The following is a 15,717-nucleotide window of genomic DNA, read 5'->3' as shown; positions in this document are numbered from 1 at the left end:
CAGATCAGCGAAGTGCCTGAGGCAGAAGAATGGGGGTGAGAGGAGGGGTTGGCTGGGGATGAAAAGACGGTGCCGAGTTGGGAGATGATTTGAAGGCCAGGCAGGCATGTGTCATAGGCCCTATGACATAAGGCACTGGGCGGGGGCGGGGGTGGGGAGTGGAGGGGGCATGCGCCTTTAGTTCTTTCTTGAGGAATTCCTCCCTTTGCTGGAAAAGCTGGCCATCTCTGGCTGGGAACATCAGAGGAAATCAGGCCACCCCACAGAGAGGCAAGACAGATCTCCTGCCATCTACGCCCAGAAGAACCTGAGACTCAAACTGGGTCCAGCCAATCAGGCAGCCTGAGGCCAAACCAGCTCCCACCCAATCCTGGGTGGCAGAGGCTTCCGTTCCCTGGGAAAATGATGTGTCTGTTCCAAGAAATAAAATATCCTACAATGAGTTCAATTAGATTTCACAGGCACATGAAAACGCGATCCATCTCAAATGGCCTCTGCAAACCTCCAGCCACAGATAAATATTTTATTCCATTCCAAGCAGTCCCAGGCAGAATACCAAGCAGCATCTAGCCACCTCCCTGGTGGGTCCAGACAGTCCTGGCCGAGGAGGTGGTTCTGAGCAGAGAGACGGAGCCCTCGGTCTGGGCCGTGTGCTGCTGCTTTAGCCCTCAAGTGACCTTGAGCAGTTTGCTTTTCCTTCCTGGGAATTGCACAGCCTCACTTGCAAAATGGGTTTACAAAAACTCCTGTCCTGCGTCTCTCCTCCCCACACAGTGCTGACCAAGGTGCTAGGCACACTGGAAGCTCATGTTCATCATCAGATAGTCACTAAATAGCTGCTGTGGCCAGCATCGTGGTTGGTGTAGGGACACTCAAGACAGGCCAGTCCTCGCCCTTGCAGAGCTCATGATCAGGGAGGAAATCGACACGTAAACAAAGACCGCTTTTGAAGGAGATGAGTTTTGCGAAGAACATAGGCTGCTATGTTGGAGAAAAACAGGGAGCACATACTGTGGACTGAAGGGTCAGGGCAGGTCTCCTGGAGGCCAAGATCTGAATTGGGAAAAGTATTCCCAGCAGAGGACTCAGCAAGTGCAAAGGCCCTGAGGTGGGAAACTTTCCTTGGTGAGTTTGAGGGTCAGGAAAACCAGTGTGGCTGGAGCCAAGTGAGCCATGGGGAGAGAGGTATCAGGGTCATGCTGCATCTCTGTTCAACAGATGAACTGTGAAGCCGTTCACAACTGTGCATAGGGCCAGGAAGACACGCATCACCCCAGTGGGAAGAGCTCTGAGTCAGTGCGGTTCAGTTCCAGGTTCCCTGCTGGAGCTCTGCTGATGAGAACAGTCTGGCAGAAAGGAACTGTCCCTTACCCAGGATATCTCTCGACCTGGGCAGTTGTTTGGGGTTCAAATCTCAGCTCCAGCACTTACCAGCTGGGCAAGTTACTTCACTTCTCTGGGCTTAGTTTCCTCTGAAAAAGGAGGCATGATCTCACCTCCTCTGCAGGACTGTTAAATGGGCTAATATGTGTCAAGGGTCTGGTGGATCACAAGTGCCCAGTGAATGAAATAGTTGGTGTTGTTATGCTGTCGTCATCATTACATTACTCACATACTCCTCCTACTGACCCATGGTTACCCCAGAGTCCCCGAGGGGCACCAAGGTAGGCTGCAAGATGTTCCCCCAGAAGGCGTCATCCCTAAGCATCAGGCCACATCTTATGAGGCATAGCCGGAGTCCTAGGGACAGGCAGGCTGCAACTGGCGCATCCCTCTGCTCCCCAAAAAATCCCTCGTAGATCAGATCCTATATCATCCATCTCCGCTTCCAGTGTTCTTTTTCTGAAAGCTTCTCCAGAGAGATGGCATATGAGGCGGTGGAGCAGAGTGAGGGTTGCAGAGCGGATGGACATACGCAGATGGGGCTCTGTGTGTGACGTTGGCCTCCCCACGAGACATCTCTGCTGGTAAGCACTGGCCTAGCTCACAGGAGGTGTTTACAAATGTTTGTTGAATGAATGAATGAGCTACAAAAATGAGTACGCTGCCACCCCAACTTGTGGGGAGCCCCTGGTCCAGTGAGGACCCTGACAGCTCATTCTAGCACATGCAAGATGCTCCAGCAGCCTGGAGCAGGAGGTCCTGGAGGGAGAGACAGCTGACCGGGCTGCAGGCGAGAGGAGTGGTGGGTGAGCAGATCAGGGAGTGCCTCTGGAGGAGGTGATGTGTGAGCCGGGCCTTGCTCCAGGCCCAGGGGAAGGGAAGGGCATTCAAGGCTGAGGGACCAGCACACACAACAGCCTGGAAGGAGTGTGTCTTGGGAAGTGTGGGTGGCATGGGATGGAGATGCTGCCGCAAAAGTGGGCAGGGACAGGGTTGCAGAGGGCCTTGAAGGCCGGGGAGCAGGCAGGGAAGGGTCTTTCTTTGGTAAAGGAGGATGTGGTTAGAGTCAGGAAGACATGTAGAGTCATTAAGAACAAGGATTCTGGACTTAGATGACCTAGGTTCAAATCCCAGCCCTGCCACAGACAGGCTCTGTGACCTTGGGCAACTTCTCATCTGTAAAATAGAGATGCTGATAGTACTTAAGTGCCACGTGGGGCTGTCAGAGGGTAAAATGAGTTAGTATATGTGCTTAAAGTGCTTGAAACAGAGTCTTAACACATGATGAGGCTGTTTAAGTGTTCGTTACTATAAGTATTATATACACATGTGAGAGAGACGTAGGCCATTTCTGAAAGACCGCATGAGAAATTCCTTGGGGGGTCAGGTGAGAGGGAGACTTCCTAACTTTTGAACACATCCTAGGCATGTGCTATTTTAATAATGATGGTGGTGGGGGCTTCCCTGGTGGCGCAGTGGTTGAGAGTCCGCCTGCCGATGCAGGGGACATGGGTTCGTGCTCCGGTCCGGGAGGATCCCACATGCCGCGGAGCGGCTGGGCCCGTGAGCCACGGCCGCTGAGCCTGCGCGTCTGGAGCCTGTGCTCCGCAACGGGAGAGGCCACAGCAGTGAGAGGCCCGCGTACCGCAAAAAAAAAAAAAAAAAAAAAAAAAAATTGATGGTGGATGGGCCAGGGAGGCTGGAGGGGGCTGGGGAATTGTTGGACCAGAGCTGATGAGTGTCTAGTCATGCAGAGGATGTGGGGAGGGATGCAAGGGCTAGACTAGGGTGTTGGATGCTGCCACCCTAGAACGGCCTGATGACCTGTTAAATGTGGAAGACAGGGAGAGGGTAGAGTGAGGGCACCCCAAAGTTGGCACAGCCATGTTGGAACATCCAGTCCCAAATGGACACCAGACCAGGGGCCTCCATGGAGGGGAGACCAAGAAACCATGCCAGGCTGGTCCCTGAGAGAAGGGCCCAAGGTAAGAACAGTCCATGGGGCCCAGGGATGCTTCCTCGAAGGTGCTGAGAAAACGACCAAAGCAAATTATTGGTGTCCATGGGGAGGCTGGGGCCGCTGGCCCAGGTCACGGAGGTCGCTGTTGGGAGCTGGAACCACAGTGGGGAGCTCACCCCTTGTCCTACCTGTTCAGCCCCTCACCTTGGCGAGGGACTAGGTGGGGGTGAAAGGTTCACCACTGAAGTCATGTTGGATGAGTCACCTCTGCTCTGCAGGGTGCACATGCCTTGTTTGTCTTGGTCTCAGAGCTGGAAGGGGTGACGGGGCACCTATGGGGGGAGTAGGGCTCATTGCAGGATGTTCGGATACCACAGATGGTTCTTGACCCTGGAACACAGCTTTGTAATTACCAAGTCCTGTACCTGACCCTCCCTTCCCATCCCTCCAAGAGGAGGGAACAGGGCTGAGTCCCCTTCTCCCAGGGCAGCCAGCTGGCAGACACTAGAATCTCAGACTGTGAGCTGTAGAGACCTTGAAGACTTCCTATTCCAGCCAACCCCCGTGTTGTGCAGATGGAAAAACTGAGGCCCAGAGGCCAGCAGGGGCCAGCCTGAGCTCACACCGTGGGTTAAGGGCCCAGCCAGGACCAGGTGGCAGGCTCCGTGCTCCATCTTGCTGGAGTTGTGGGGTGGGGGGAGTGGAGGGGGGGACAGTGGAAAGCCTTCAGGAGTCAAGTAGACCCCAGTTCGAATCCTAGCTCTGCTACATACCAGACAAGCACCTCACCTCTGAGCCCCAGTGTCCTCCTCTTTCAATCAGAATTAATGATGCTTCATCCTTAGAGTGGTGGGAGACCCAAGGATACCATGTCTTAAAGAGGCTGGTGATAACAACAAGGTCCTACAGTATAGCACATGGAACTATATTCAATATCTTATAATAAACTATAGTGGAAAAGAATATGAAAAAGAATACACACACACACACACACACACACATAACTGAATCAGTCTGCTGTACACCAGAAACTAAGACAACATTGTAAATCAACTATACTTCAATAAAAAATATATATATTTAAAAAAAATTTTTTAAGAGGCTGGTGCACAGCAGGCCCTCAGTGAGCACTGTTCCCCCTTAACATGTGGTCCTAAATGGGTGTGCACTTCTTCCTGAATTTATCATTTATTATGCACCTGCTGTATACCAGGCTCTGGGAGGTAGGTCAGACTCAGGAGCATCTTTGCCCTCAAGGAGCTCACAGTGTGTAGGAGAGAGGAGTCCAGATTTGCTGGAGGGGTGACTAAAGCATCCTGTGCCCCCTGAGGATCAGAGAAATACTCCCAGAGGGGATGGCATTCGGGCTGGGCCATTGGCGTGAGCAGGAGTTTCCTGGGCAATCAGGGGCAGCGGGGGGACACTCCAGGCAGAGGAAACAGCAGGTGCAAAGTCGTGGACATCTGAATCTCTCGTGTTCGGGGAGCCCCAAAGGACCCTTTATGTGTGGCTTCCGGGCGGGAGGCACGGATTGGGGCACGGGCAGCCTAGGAATCAGGCCGAGGGGCTTGGGTTTTATCTCAGTTGGTGTTTCCCTGGAGATCTAGAGACAGGGATTGCAGGGAGATCTTTTGGGGGGTGATCCCAGGAAAGCCTCACTGGGGAGTGGAGAAGGGAAGAAAAGGGGGTCGGTAAAGGATTGCTATCTAGGCAGGTACCGCTGTGGACGACGGGGGAGCCTGGGAGACGGAGTAGAACACAGAACTCACAGTTACCAGCACCCAACGGCTAAGGAGCCTGGGGAGGTTATCCACTAGCTCCCCGTCCATCATGGGTTGAGGGCTACTTCTGGGGGCATCGGCTCCCGGATATTTCCTGCTTGCCTTGTGCCCGGGCTGAGCTTGCTCCTATAGACAGAGTCACAGTCTTTGCAGGAGGCAGCCTTTGGTGGGTGGAGGTGAGTGTCCAGGGAATATGGGCAGGGCTCTGCCGGCATCTGCTACAGATTTCATCCTTCCGTTGTCTTTTGCGGAAAAGGGACCAGCAGATCCCTGTGCCGGGAAACCCAGCCCCCTGTGTGCTGCCTGTACAGCCCCAGCTCACCTTCCCGCAGGCATCCAGTGCTGAGGCCCTGTCCGCTTACCCCGGGTCAGGTCATGCCAGCTCAGAAGCTTTCAGATGACTCCTAGGAGCTGCAGTTTATTATTGTTTTATAAACTTTTGCAATAGATAATATACTCGCCCGGATCAAAATTCTAAAGACTAAATGCAATGTGATATCCTGGATTGGATCCTGAAACAGAGAAAGGACATTAATGGAACTGGTGAACTACAAATAAGGAAGTCTGGAGTTTCATTACTAGTAATGTACCTACGCTGATTTCTTAGTTTTGACAAATGTACTATTGTTATGTAAAATGCTAACGTTAGGGAAAACTGGGTGAAAGTTATACAGGAACTCTCTGTACTCTCTTTGCAACCTGGAATAATCTAAAATGATTCCAAAATAACAGGCTTATTTTTTCTTCATTCTAAAAAAACATAGTAGAAAGGTCCTCCTCCTACCCCGTCTTCCATCCACCTCATTCCTAGAGTTTTGGTTACCCTTCCACAGATAAGCAAAGATGAATAATATTCTTTTGCCCCTTTTTCAGATGATTGGTACCCTTCTGTGGCACATGCCATAGGGGCCCTTCCCACACCTCACTGTCCTGTTCACGTCAACTGCTTCCTCCTGGAAACACCTGCACCTCTCCAGCTGAGGGATTTCTTTCAGCTTGCACAGGGAGGGCGGAAGTGCTGAGAGTTCATGCCCCCAGGCAGCCCTCAGCCTGTGCAGGAGGAGGTGGAAAGTAAACACCCCTGCTCCCTTGGCCCTTGGAGGGAAGACTCTGAGATGTGAGTTCTCCCTGCCGCGCAGAATTCCCCCGTGGGCCTGAGCTCAGTTGCCCACAGCTCAGGAACGCATCCTTTCTTGCCTCTCCTTGCTTCCCATTCCTTCACCGTGCTTCCTAGAATCATCTCCCAAATAGACCCAAATCATTGGCTAGGGGTCTTCTTCTGAGAGAACTCAAACTAAGACAGGCCCTTGCTGTTTCCACTTACTGGTGCATTTCAGAGAGATTTTCATGTCAGTGCTTGGGGCTCCCTCATTCTGCGTAGTATTACATAGTATGCTAGATCATAATTTGCTTATCCAGTCTCCTAATGGACATTTGAGTTGTCTTCAGGCTTCTGCTAGTACAAACAACGTTTCAAGAAGGGCCCTGTGGGGAATTCCCTGTTGGTCCAGTGGTTAGGGCTCTGCTCTTTCACTGCCGAGGACCTGGGTTTGATCTCGGGTCAGGGAACTAAGATCCTGCAAGCCGCATGGTGTGGCGAAAAAAAAAAAAAAAAGATGACGAAGAAGAACCCTGTGCACCACCCTCATTTCCTGTGCCTAAAGCTAGGCTGCTGGATAATTCCTGGAAGTGGAATTGCTGGTGGCAGTGGCCTTTGGGGGCCTGATCTGTTTTTTTGTTTGTTTTTTATTTTATTTTATTATGATTATTATTTTTAACATCTTTATTGGAGTATAATTGCTTTACAATGGTGTGTTAGGTTCTGCTTTATAACAAAGTGAATCAGTTATACATATACATATGTCCCTATATCTCTTCCCTCTTGCGTCTCCCTCCCTCCCACCCTCCCTATCCCACCCCTCCAGGTGGTCACAGAGCACCGAGCTGATCTCCCTGTGCTATGCGGCTGCTTCCCACTAGCTATCGATTTTACATTTGGTAGTGTATATATGTCCACGCGACTCTCTCACCTCGTCCCAGCTTACCCTTCCCCCTCCCCGTATCCTCAAGTCCATTCTCTAGTAGGTCTGCATCTTTATTCCTGTCTTGCCCCTAGGTTCTTCAGAGCCATTTTTTTTTTTTAGATTCCATGTATATGTGTTAGCATACGATATTTGTTTTTCTCTTTCTGACTTACTTCACTCTGTATGATAGTCTCTAGGTCTATCCACCTCACTACAAATAACGCAGTTTCGTTCCTTTTTACGGCTGAGTAATATTCCATTGTGTATTTGTGCCACACCTGCTCTGTGTTGATGGCGGATGGTCTACAGTCTAAATCTAGAGTCCCTGGGGTTCACCAAGGCCCCCCATGATCTGACCCCAGGCATCTGCCTCACCACCACATGGACAACTTGCTGTTTCCAAGATTTGCCTACGCTTTTCCCTTCTATGAAATGCTGTTTCCTAGTTTCATCTGTTGAAATCTTTCTGGTCCTCAGAGATCTGGCTGAAATGCCACCTCTTCCAGGGAGCCTTCTGGTGCCCCAGTGAGTATGAATCCCTCTTTTCACTGGGCCGCACACTCTGGCTTTGATGCTTCTTGGAATTTATTTTTGTGTTGTCTGATTGCCGTGTGTATTTGTGCTCCTGCACTTGGCCACATGCTCTGTAAGGGCTGGAACCGTCTGAGTCACAGAGCAGGCTTCATAAATGTGGAAGGAAGGTCCCTCAGCAGGGCCCAGAATGAAACAGGCTGAGGCAGGTGATCTCTGGGGCCCACCTGCCCACAGTCAGACCTCTGGGGCTGGAGAACAGGGCGGTGTGTCCCTTGGATGACCTTTCCCTAATAGACCTCTCCCAGGAGGGCCATGGTGAGCAGGCAATTAGAGGTTGTGTCCCCTGATCCAGGCTTGGGGTTCCGTGAGCTGGTGGCAGACGGGACGTTGTTACCTGAAAGCTGAGAGGTAGCCCAGGGAGGTGACTGGAGGCACAGGCTCTGGAGCTAAACTGCCTGGGTTCAGATCCCAGCTCCATCACATCCTAGCCATGTGACCTTGGACAAGTCACTTCTTTCCGTGCCCTCTGTAAAGTGGGACTAACAATGGGATGCCCTTCCTAGGGCTTACTTGAGGATGCAATGAGACAGTTCATATAAAGTGCTTATGCATATGTAGGAAGCACTTGATAAATAAGCTTCAGAAAGGTTTTGAAAGGTTTTGTCGGGGTGGGGGGGCGGCGGTCCCTGTAACAAGCACCTACAAAAACCTTTCCTGGGTGCTGTGCGGCACGCTCTTGCTGAAGCTCACACGTACCCTATGAGTGAAGTATCTTAATGTTTTGAATTGTGGTGGGATATACATCAAATTTACCATTTTAACCATTTAAGAGTGTGCAATTCAGTGACATTAAGTACATCCACCATGTTGTACAGCCGTCACCACTATCTATTTCTAAAGCCCTTTCATCACCTCTAAGAAGCATCTTGCACCCATTTAACAGTCACTCCTCACTCCCCCCTCCTCCTAGCCACTGGCAACCACTAATCGACTTTCTGTCTCTATTAGTTTACCTTTTCTGGGTATTTCATATAAATGGTTTCATACAGTATGTGGGCTCTTGTGTCTTGCTCCTTTCATTTGGTGTAATGTTTTCAAGGTTCATCCGTGCTGGAACGCGTATCAGTACTTTGTTCTTTTTATGGCTGAATAATATTCCATTGGATAGCAAGTGAAGTATCTTATCCGTGCTTCCCAGGTGAAGAAACTGAAGCTTGGAGAGGCCAGCTGACCTGCATAAGGTCCCACTGCTGGGAAGAGGTGCCGCCACATTCAAACTCAAGTCAGATGGGATCTGACACCTGCTTTCTTCCTCTCTTAGCACCTCCTGGTGGACAAACGCTCTCCTATCCAACTAGTCCCATTTGGCCCTTCACAAGGGCCCCGCGCAGTTGGGATAATCCTCTCCATTTTCCAAATGAGAAAACCGAGGTGGGGAAGGAAGGTGACTTGCCTGAGGTCCCACAGTGAGTCAGCCAGGACTGAGGGTCCCGGCCCCCACGAGCACCAGTAATGCTTTGACATGACAGACAAGGGGGTTATTGAGGTCCCTCCAGACTCTGATGGCATGGGGAGGGGAGAAGTCCTGCCTTTGCCCCCTTCTTAGCCCTATACAGTCATCCCAGTGTGACCGTGGGGGCTGTCCGTGGTGCTGATGGGCACCCTCTCTGCAGCTGTGGACAGCTGTCCCCCACCATCCATCCCTGAGTGGTTTTTTGGCTTTTGTTCATCAGCAAAAAAAAACCATTTCTGTTGACCAGCACCTCAGTCAGACTGCTGACTGTCCCGCCTGAGCAACAGGGTGCCGGGGCACAGCAAGTACAGAGTCAGGAGACCTGAGCGCCTGGAAGCTTCCACCTGCTGTGTGACCTTGGGTGAGTCCCAGCCCCTGCCTGAACCCAGTCAGCAAAGTGTATCATGATGAGGTTGGACAAGATATGACAGATTCAGTGCTGAACATGCCACGATTAGTAGGCTTTAGAGAGGCTTCCATGGGCACTGCAGAGGGCGAGACCCCATCCCTGTCCCCCTCCAGTCCCATGTAAGCCTCATGGGCAACAACCACATGCAGTGATCCAGTTCCAGGCAGTGCTGTCCCAGCTGTCTGTGCTGGTGGAAATGGTCTCTATCTGCACTGTGCATATGGTAGCCACCAGCGAAATGTGGCCATCGAGCAGTGGAAATGTAGCTAGTGAGACTGAGAAGCTGAGCTTTCGTTTTTATTTAATTCTATTTAAGTTTAATTAAACGACTAGAGCTGGTCTAGACACTTGGGCTCTGGGGACACGAGAAAGGCAGAGGGCCACTCAGAAAGTGTCCACAACACAGAACACACCCAGCCCTTGTTGGTTCTCGACCTCCAGAGCGCACTGGCTAGGAGTCCAGAGGCCTGGGTTCAAATCACAGCTGCCACCAACATGCTGTGTGATCCAGGCCAAATCTCACTCCCTCTCTGAGCTTCTAAGTAGCTAAACATGGATGGTGTCCAGCCCCGTCTGCCTGTGGGTATGTCCTGTTGATAAGGATAGCAGTAGTGAATACATGTAGGACACTCACTGTGCCAGGTGTAGTGCCAAGCCATCTGGCTATATTAACTCACTTATCTCTCCCAACAGTGCTTTTAGGAAGCTGGACTCAGGGAGGTTCAGGAACCAGCTCAAGGTCACACAGCACCAAGATTCAAACTTAAGGAGCTTGCCTCCAGAGCCCACATTCTCAGCCTCCATATTGCACTGCATGCAGGGGGAGGGCTGTACTCAGTCCTCCCTAGGGCCACTGCAGGGAGTGGCTGGAGCAAGGCAACGAGGCTTGGAGTGCCAAGTGGTAGCCCCCGGTGAGGCCTGGAGGTGGAGGGGAGGGGATAGTCATGATCATCACCCTCTCCTCTCCCCACCTCAGGATTTTCCTAGGTGAGGGTGGGCTGACCTATTAATTCCCCTAGGATTGAGGGGGTCCTGGCTTGGAACTTCGGAGCAGAAGCTCAGATCAGACCTCATTTACTCCATCTCAGCCACAGACACCTCTTCCTTTGCCTGTGTCCCCATGTTCCCTCTTGCATGGGGTAAGCATATGATTCATCCTTTAAACCGTGACACTTATGAGAATGAAACAGGGACTGGCCATCTGAGGTTTAGGATAATGGCTAGAATCCGAGTGAACCACGATGTATGTCACGCTCTTCATGCGTGAACATTTATAAGCGCCAGCTCTGTGCAGGGTCCTGCTTCTGGTACAGAGGAACACTCAGGACGGCCTATGATCCCTTAGGGTGGTGGCTCCCATCACTGGGGAACCCAGAGGAGGCCTTACCCCCAACCTGCAAGGTCAGAGAGGACTTCCTGGAGGAAGAGGTGTCTCTTCTGAGCTTTGAGGATATTAACTAGGGAAGGAGGCTAGGGACAGAGCATTTTTCAGGAAGGTTCTAGGGAATAGAAATAAACCAGCCCATCTGGGACCCAGACATGGAGAAGAAGCAAGAAAGGGGAATGGGTCAGCCCAATAATCAACTCCCTTCTCTCCCACTGGGCAGCTCCAGCTCTCTCCGGCTGCTCTCCCTCTGAGGCTCTGTCTATCCGACCACCTCATTCGTTTAGCAACTGCTTACTGTGCACCGGCTATGTGATGACTCTGCCCTTGGTACTGGGGATACAGTTGAAAATGAAACAGCCGTGGTCGCCCACCCACATCTCAGAGCCCAGAGAGAATGGAGAGACAGATATGAATCAAGTACACAAGGAATCAAGCAGTATAACTGGAAACCCTGTGAGTGCTTTGAAGGAAATCGAGAAGAGGGTCAAGAGAGAGGAGGGTGGGACAGAGGAACCGCCTTGGACACAGGGGTCAGGGAAGGCCTCTGAGGAGGTGATGTTTGAGCAGAGATTCGAATCAACAGAAGTAGCCAGATATGTGAAGAATTGAAAGGAAGAATGTTCAGTTAGAGGGAACAGCACGTGTAAGGCCCTGTGGCAGGAAAGAGCTGGGGGGGGGGGGGTGCCGGAGAAATGATGAATGAGGGGACCAGTGTGGCAGAGTCAGGGTGAGAGGAGGATGGGGTTTTGCCTGAGAGCGAGGGGAGGCCTTGAAGGGGTTTAAGGGAACTGGGTGAAGCGATTCTATTGTATGTGGGTTTCTCAAAGGATGACTCTGTGATTCTGCCCCTGTAGTCCCTTTGTTCTGAGGGTCTGGGTCTGTTTCCTTCTACCTTTTCTGTGTCTGCCACACAAAGGTGAGTGCTGCGTGAAGGGTGTGCCTGTGACCTCCAGAGCCCCTGCTGAGGACAGGCAGTTTAAATGGGGTGTGGTCTCAGCGAGGACCGGGAAGCAGCCCTGTCCGCACAGAGCCCCACAGAGCCCCTCAGCCCGAAATCTGTGCCCCTTACCTCAGAGGAGCTGCAGCACCTGCATCCTGGGCGCCGTGTCCGGAGTTCACCAACAGGATGGGCAGCCCAGGCATTCGGCTTTGAGCAGAGGAGGGGGCCCAAGGTAGGGACAGTGTCAGCCACATGTCCTGAGCAGCCTGATCCAGGGGTGTCTGCTGGAGCCCTCGCCTGCTCTCTTGTTGACCAAATAATCAGTTGATTGAATGTCATACTTTTCAAACAGTTGCTATGGACACAGACTTAGGCTGGAGACAATTCAGACCTTGAATCCATCAGGATAATGGAGGTGTCATAGATGGGAAGGATCCTGGAACCTCAGCCTGGAATGTGGGCTCAGGAGTCAGATTGATTTGCACCAGGCTCTGACCCCTACCAGCTGTGAGGCCTAGAGCATGTGACTTTAGCCATTTGAGCTTCTCTCTAACATGGATGTATCCGTTACCTATTTCTGCATTAAAAAAATTACACCAAAACTTAGCAGTGGCTTAAAACAACAAACATGTATTATCTCACACAGTTTCTGAGAGTCAGGACCCCAGGAACAGCCGCAGTGTGTGGTTCTGGCCCAGGGGCTCTCATGAGGTTGCAGTCAAGTTGTCAGCTGGGGCTGCAGCCGTCTGAGGTCCTAACTGGGGCTGGAGGATCCACTTCCACGTGGCTCACTCATGCAGCTGGTAAATGAATGCTGGCTGTCAGCAGACTGCCTCAGTTCCTCCCCGCATGGACCTCTCCTTAGGGCTGCTTGAGTGTCCTCACAACATGGCGGCTGACTGCCCCCAGGGCCGATGATCCAAGAGAGCAAGAAAGAAGCTGCAGCGTCTGTTCTGACCTACCTCAAGTTATACTCGGTCATTTCCACAATATCCTGTTAGTTATACAGCCAATGCTGTTCATGACGTGAATATCAGGAGGTGGGATCACCGGGGTGTATGTTGGAGGCTGGCTACCACAGTGGGCTCATCATCTCCACCAGGAAGAGCTGCAGTGAGGCTTAAATGAGCTCACACATGGGAGGTGCCTGGTATCCAGTAAGCACTCAGGAAAGGGTCACTTTGATTAGCGTGAGCTGAAAACTCACCACCCTGTTGCTGCCTCACTTTCTTCATCGTTTCTGGGCATCCCCAAGACCTTCTGCCACTCTTTCATTTAGCAAAAGCTTGATGAGTCTCTACTGAGTCCAGGCCCTCTGCTGGGTGCTAGTGACACAGCAGTGACAAAGACAGATCCTGTCCCTGCTATCCCAGGTTCCACTGGCATAAATCTGGGTGATACAGAAGAAAGGGCTGGCAGGTAAGGGGCTGCTTGGGACGGTGGTCAGGGCCGGCTTCTCTGCGGAGGCAGCCTGTGTTGCTGAGATCTGGATGAAGTGAAGGAGGAGACACGTGGTCAGAGGCGGGCAGAACATTTCAGGCAGATGCACCAGTAAGGTCAAAAGCCCCAAGATGGGAGTTAATGATCTGTGTTCAAGGAACAGAAGGGAGGCCCAAGGGAGTAGGGGCAGGAAATAAGGTCGGAAAAGCAAGAAGTAAGAAAAGTAAAAAGATTGGCTTTGAGTCTAAGGGCCATGGGAGTTTAGATCGTCTAGGTGAGATCCAATGGGGGCCTGGCCCCGGGCAGGGCAGTGGAGGTGGGGAGAAGTGGTGGGATTGCGGGATATCTTGAAGGTGGAGTTGTTTTTGAAGGATTTGCTGTTGAATGGGATGAGGGGGTGGGGTGAGAGAAAGAGGAGTCAAGTATGATTCCAAGGTTTCTCTTTTTTTTTTTTTTTTTTTTTTTTTGCCCGTGCCACACAGCATGTGGGATCCTAGTTCCCTGACCTGGGATCGAACCTGTACCCCCTGCAGTGGAAGCGCGGGGTCTCAACCACTGGATCACCAGGGAAGTCCCGATTCCAAGGTTTCTGACCCGAGCAAGCAGGAGGATGGAGTTGTCACAAGCTGAATTGGGCCAGACTGTCAGAGGAACAGATCAGGGTGGGTGGGAGATCAGACATTCGATTTTGGACCCATCAGACACCCGGGGCGAGATGTCAAGGAGGCGGTTAGAGATATGAGTCTGGTGGTTGAGACAGAGATTGGGCAGAAGATGTAAATTTTGGAGTTGTCAGATATAGGTGGTGTTTAAAGCCACGAGTCTGGATGCAATCAGCAGGAGAGGGTGTGTAGAAAGAAGCAAGGAGCACCCAGCTCCTCTAGAATTTAGAGGTCAGAGGAAGGGAAGCCAGCAAGAGATAGAGCATGTGTGGCAAGAGAGGTGGGAGGAGAATGGGAGGGTCACCCAGAGATGAAGCCACAGTGTAACACAGCCTGCCTCTCTCTACTTCCACCCCTACCCCAGGTAGCATCAAGGCCCTGGAGGCCCCACAGAGCCCGTTGCTGCCTCACTTTCTTCGTTGTTTCTGGGCATCCCCAAGACCTTCTGCCACTCTTTCATTTAGCAAAAGCTTGATGAGTCTCTACTGAGTCCAGGCCCTCTGCTGGGTCCCTTCCACACATCATCCCTTCAGAGGCCTAAGGCAGTGCCTCTATCCTCCACGGACTTCTGTTTGGCCAGAATGTTCGGCCGTACCACCCACATCATTGCCAGCCTCTCATCACTCCAGTCGCTCTCCCATGTCCCACTCTAGCTGTCTCTCTCTCTCTTAACAGCAGGGCTCAGCATTGAACAGGACTATCCCCTCCCTTCATTTAGACTCTTTCTCTGTTAATGCGACCTTAGACGAAACCAGCCTTTTGGGTAGCACCAAATTCAGATATAGGTAGGACATAGTAAGAGATCTGAGCAGGTTAAAGGGAGGGGCTGTCGCATAGCACAGGGATATCAGCTCGGTGCTTTTTGACCACCTGGAGGGGTGGGATAGGGAGGGTGGGAGGGAGGGAGACGCAAGAGGGAAGAGATATGGGAACATATGTATATGTATAACTGATTCACTTTGTTATAAAGCAGAAACTAACACACCATTTTAAAGCAATTATACCCCAATAAAGATGTTTAAAAAAAAAAAGGGAGGGGCTGTGAAGAAGGGAAATGGGGATGGTAATGTCTGAAAAGGGGTTAGATCAGCAAGGGTCTTGATTGCCACACCAAGGAGTTTGGACTGAGGAGGGAAGAGGATCCAGAGAAAGTTCTAGATTAGGGAAATGGCTCAATCAAGTGAGTTTTGCTTCAGGAGGGGCCGTGCTGGGTTGTGTTCTTGACCTTGTCCCTGATTAGCTCTCCCATGCTCACTGGCCAACTCTGGCTCCAGGATGAGCTGGCGTAGGGCAGGGAGGCCCCGCTCTGTGCAGATGGGGGTAGCGGCTGCAGACACAGAGGCTCTGTGGAGCTGGGAGGGCTCTTGGGGAGGCAGCTGCTCGGCTGGTTCCTCCACGTTTCCATGAGGGCAATGAGGCTTATATTAATGAGAGGTAATTATTGGCACCCGGATGGGCCTAAGTATAGCTCAGAGACAAAGGCAGTGCAAGGCAGCCAGCCGCTTCCCCTGCAAGGCGGAGGCCTGCCTATTTTAAGACTTCCCCAAGGTGAGGCTCCTGCCACCGCTGGGTGTCGGGTGACCGAGGGCTTGGCACCCAGAGTTCCAGGAATCCTGACCCAGAGAGCTCAGAGGGAATCGGTGTAGCCAGATGCCCAGACCACCCTCATGCAGACCCTCTACCG

The 15,717-nt window shown here is 51.7% G+C and overlaps 1 protein-coding gene across 7 annotated transcripts in view; it reads left to right on the top strand.

Annotated features, from left to right (window-relative positions):
• Positions 1-15,717, top strand: part of DLGAP4 (DLG associated protein 4) — a 201,320-nt gene that overhangs the window by 88,052 nt on the left and 97,551 nt on the right. The window lies entirely within an intron of this gene.

Source organism: Delphinus delphis, chromosome 15 (assembly GCF_949987515.2).
Source record: "Delphinus delphis chromosome 15, mDelDel1.2, whole genome shotgun sequence".
In the NCBI taxonomy this organism is placed as follows: Eukaryota; Metazoa; Chordata; class Mammalia; order Artiodactyla; family Delphinidae; genus Delphinus; species Delphinus delphis.
The sequence above is the reverse complement of the archived record's forward strand: the minus strand, read 5'-3'. Positions and strand labels throughout refer to the sequence as shown.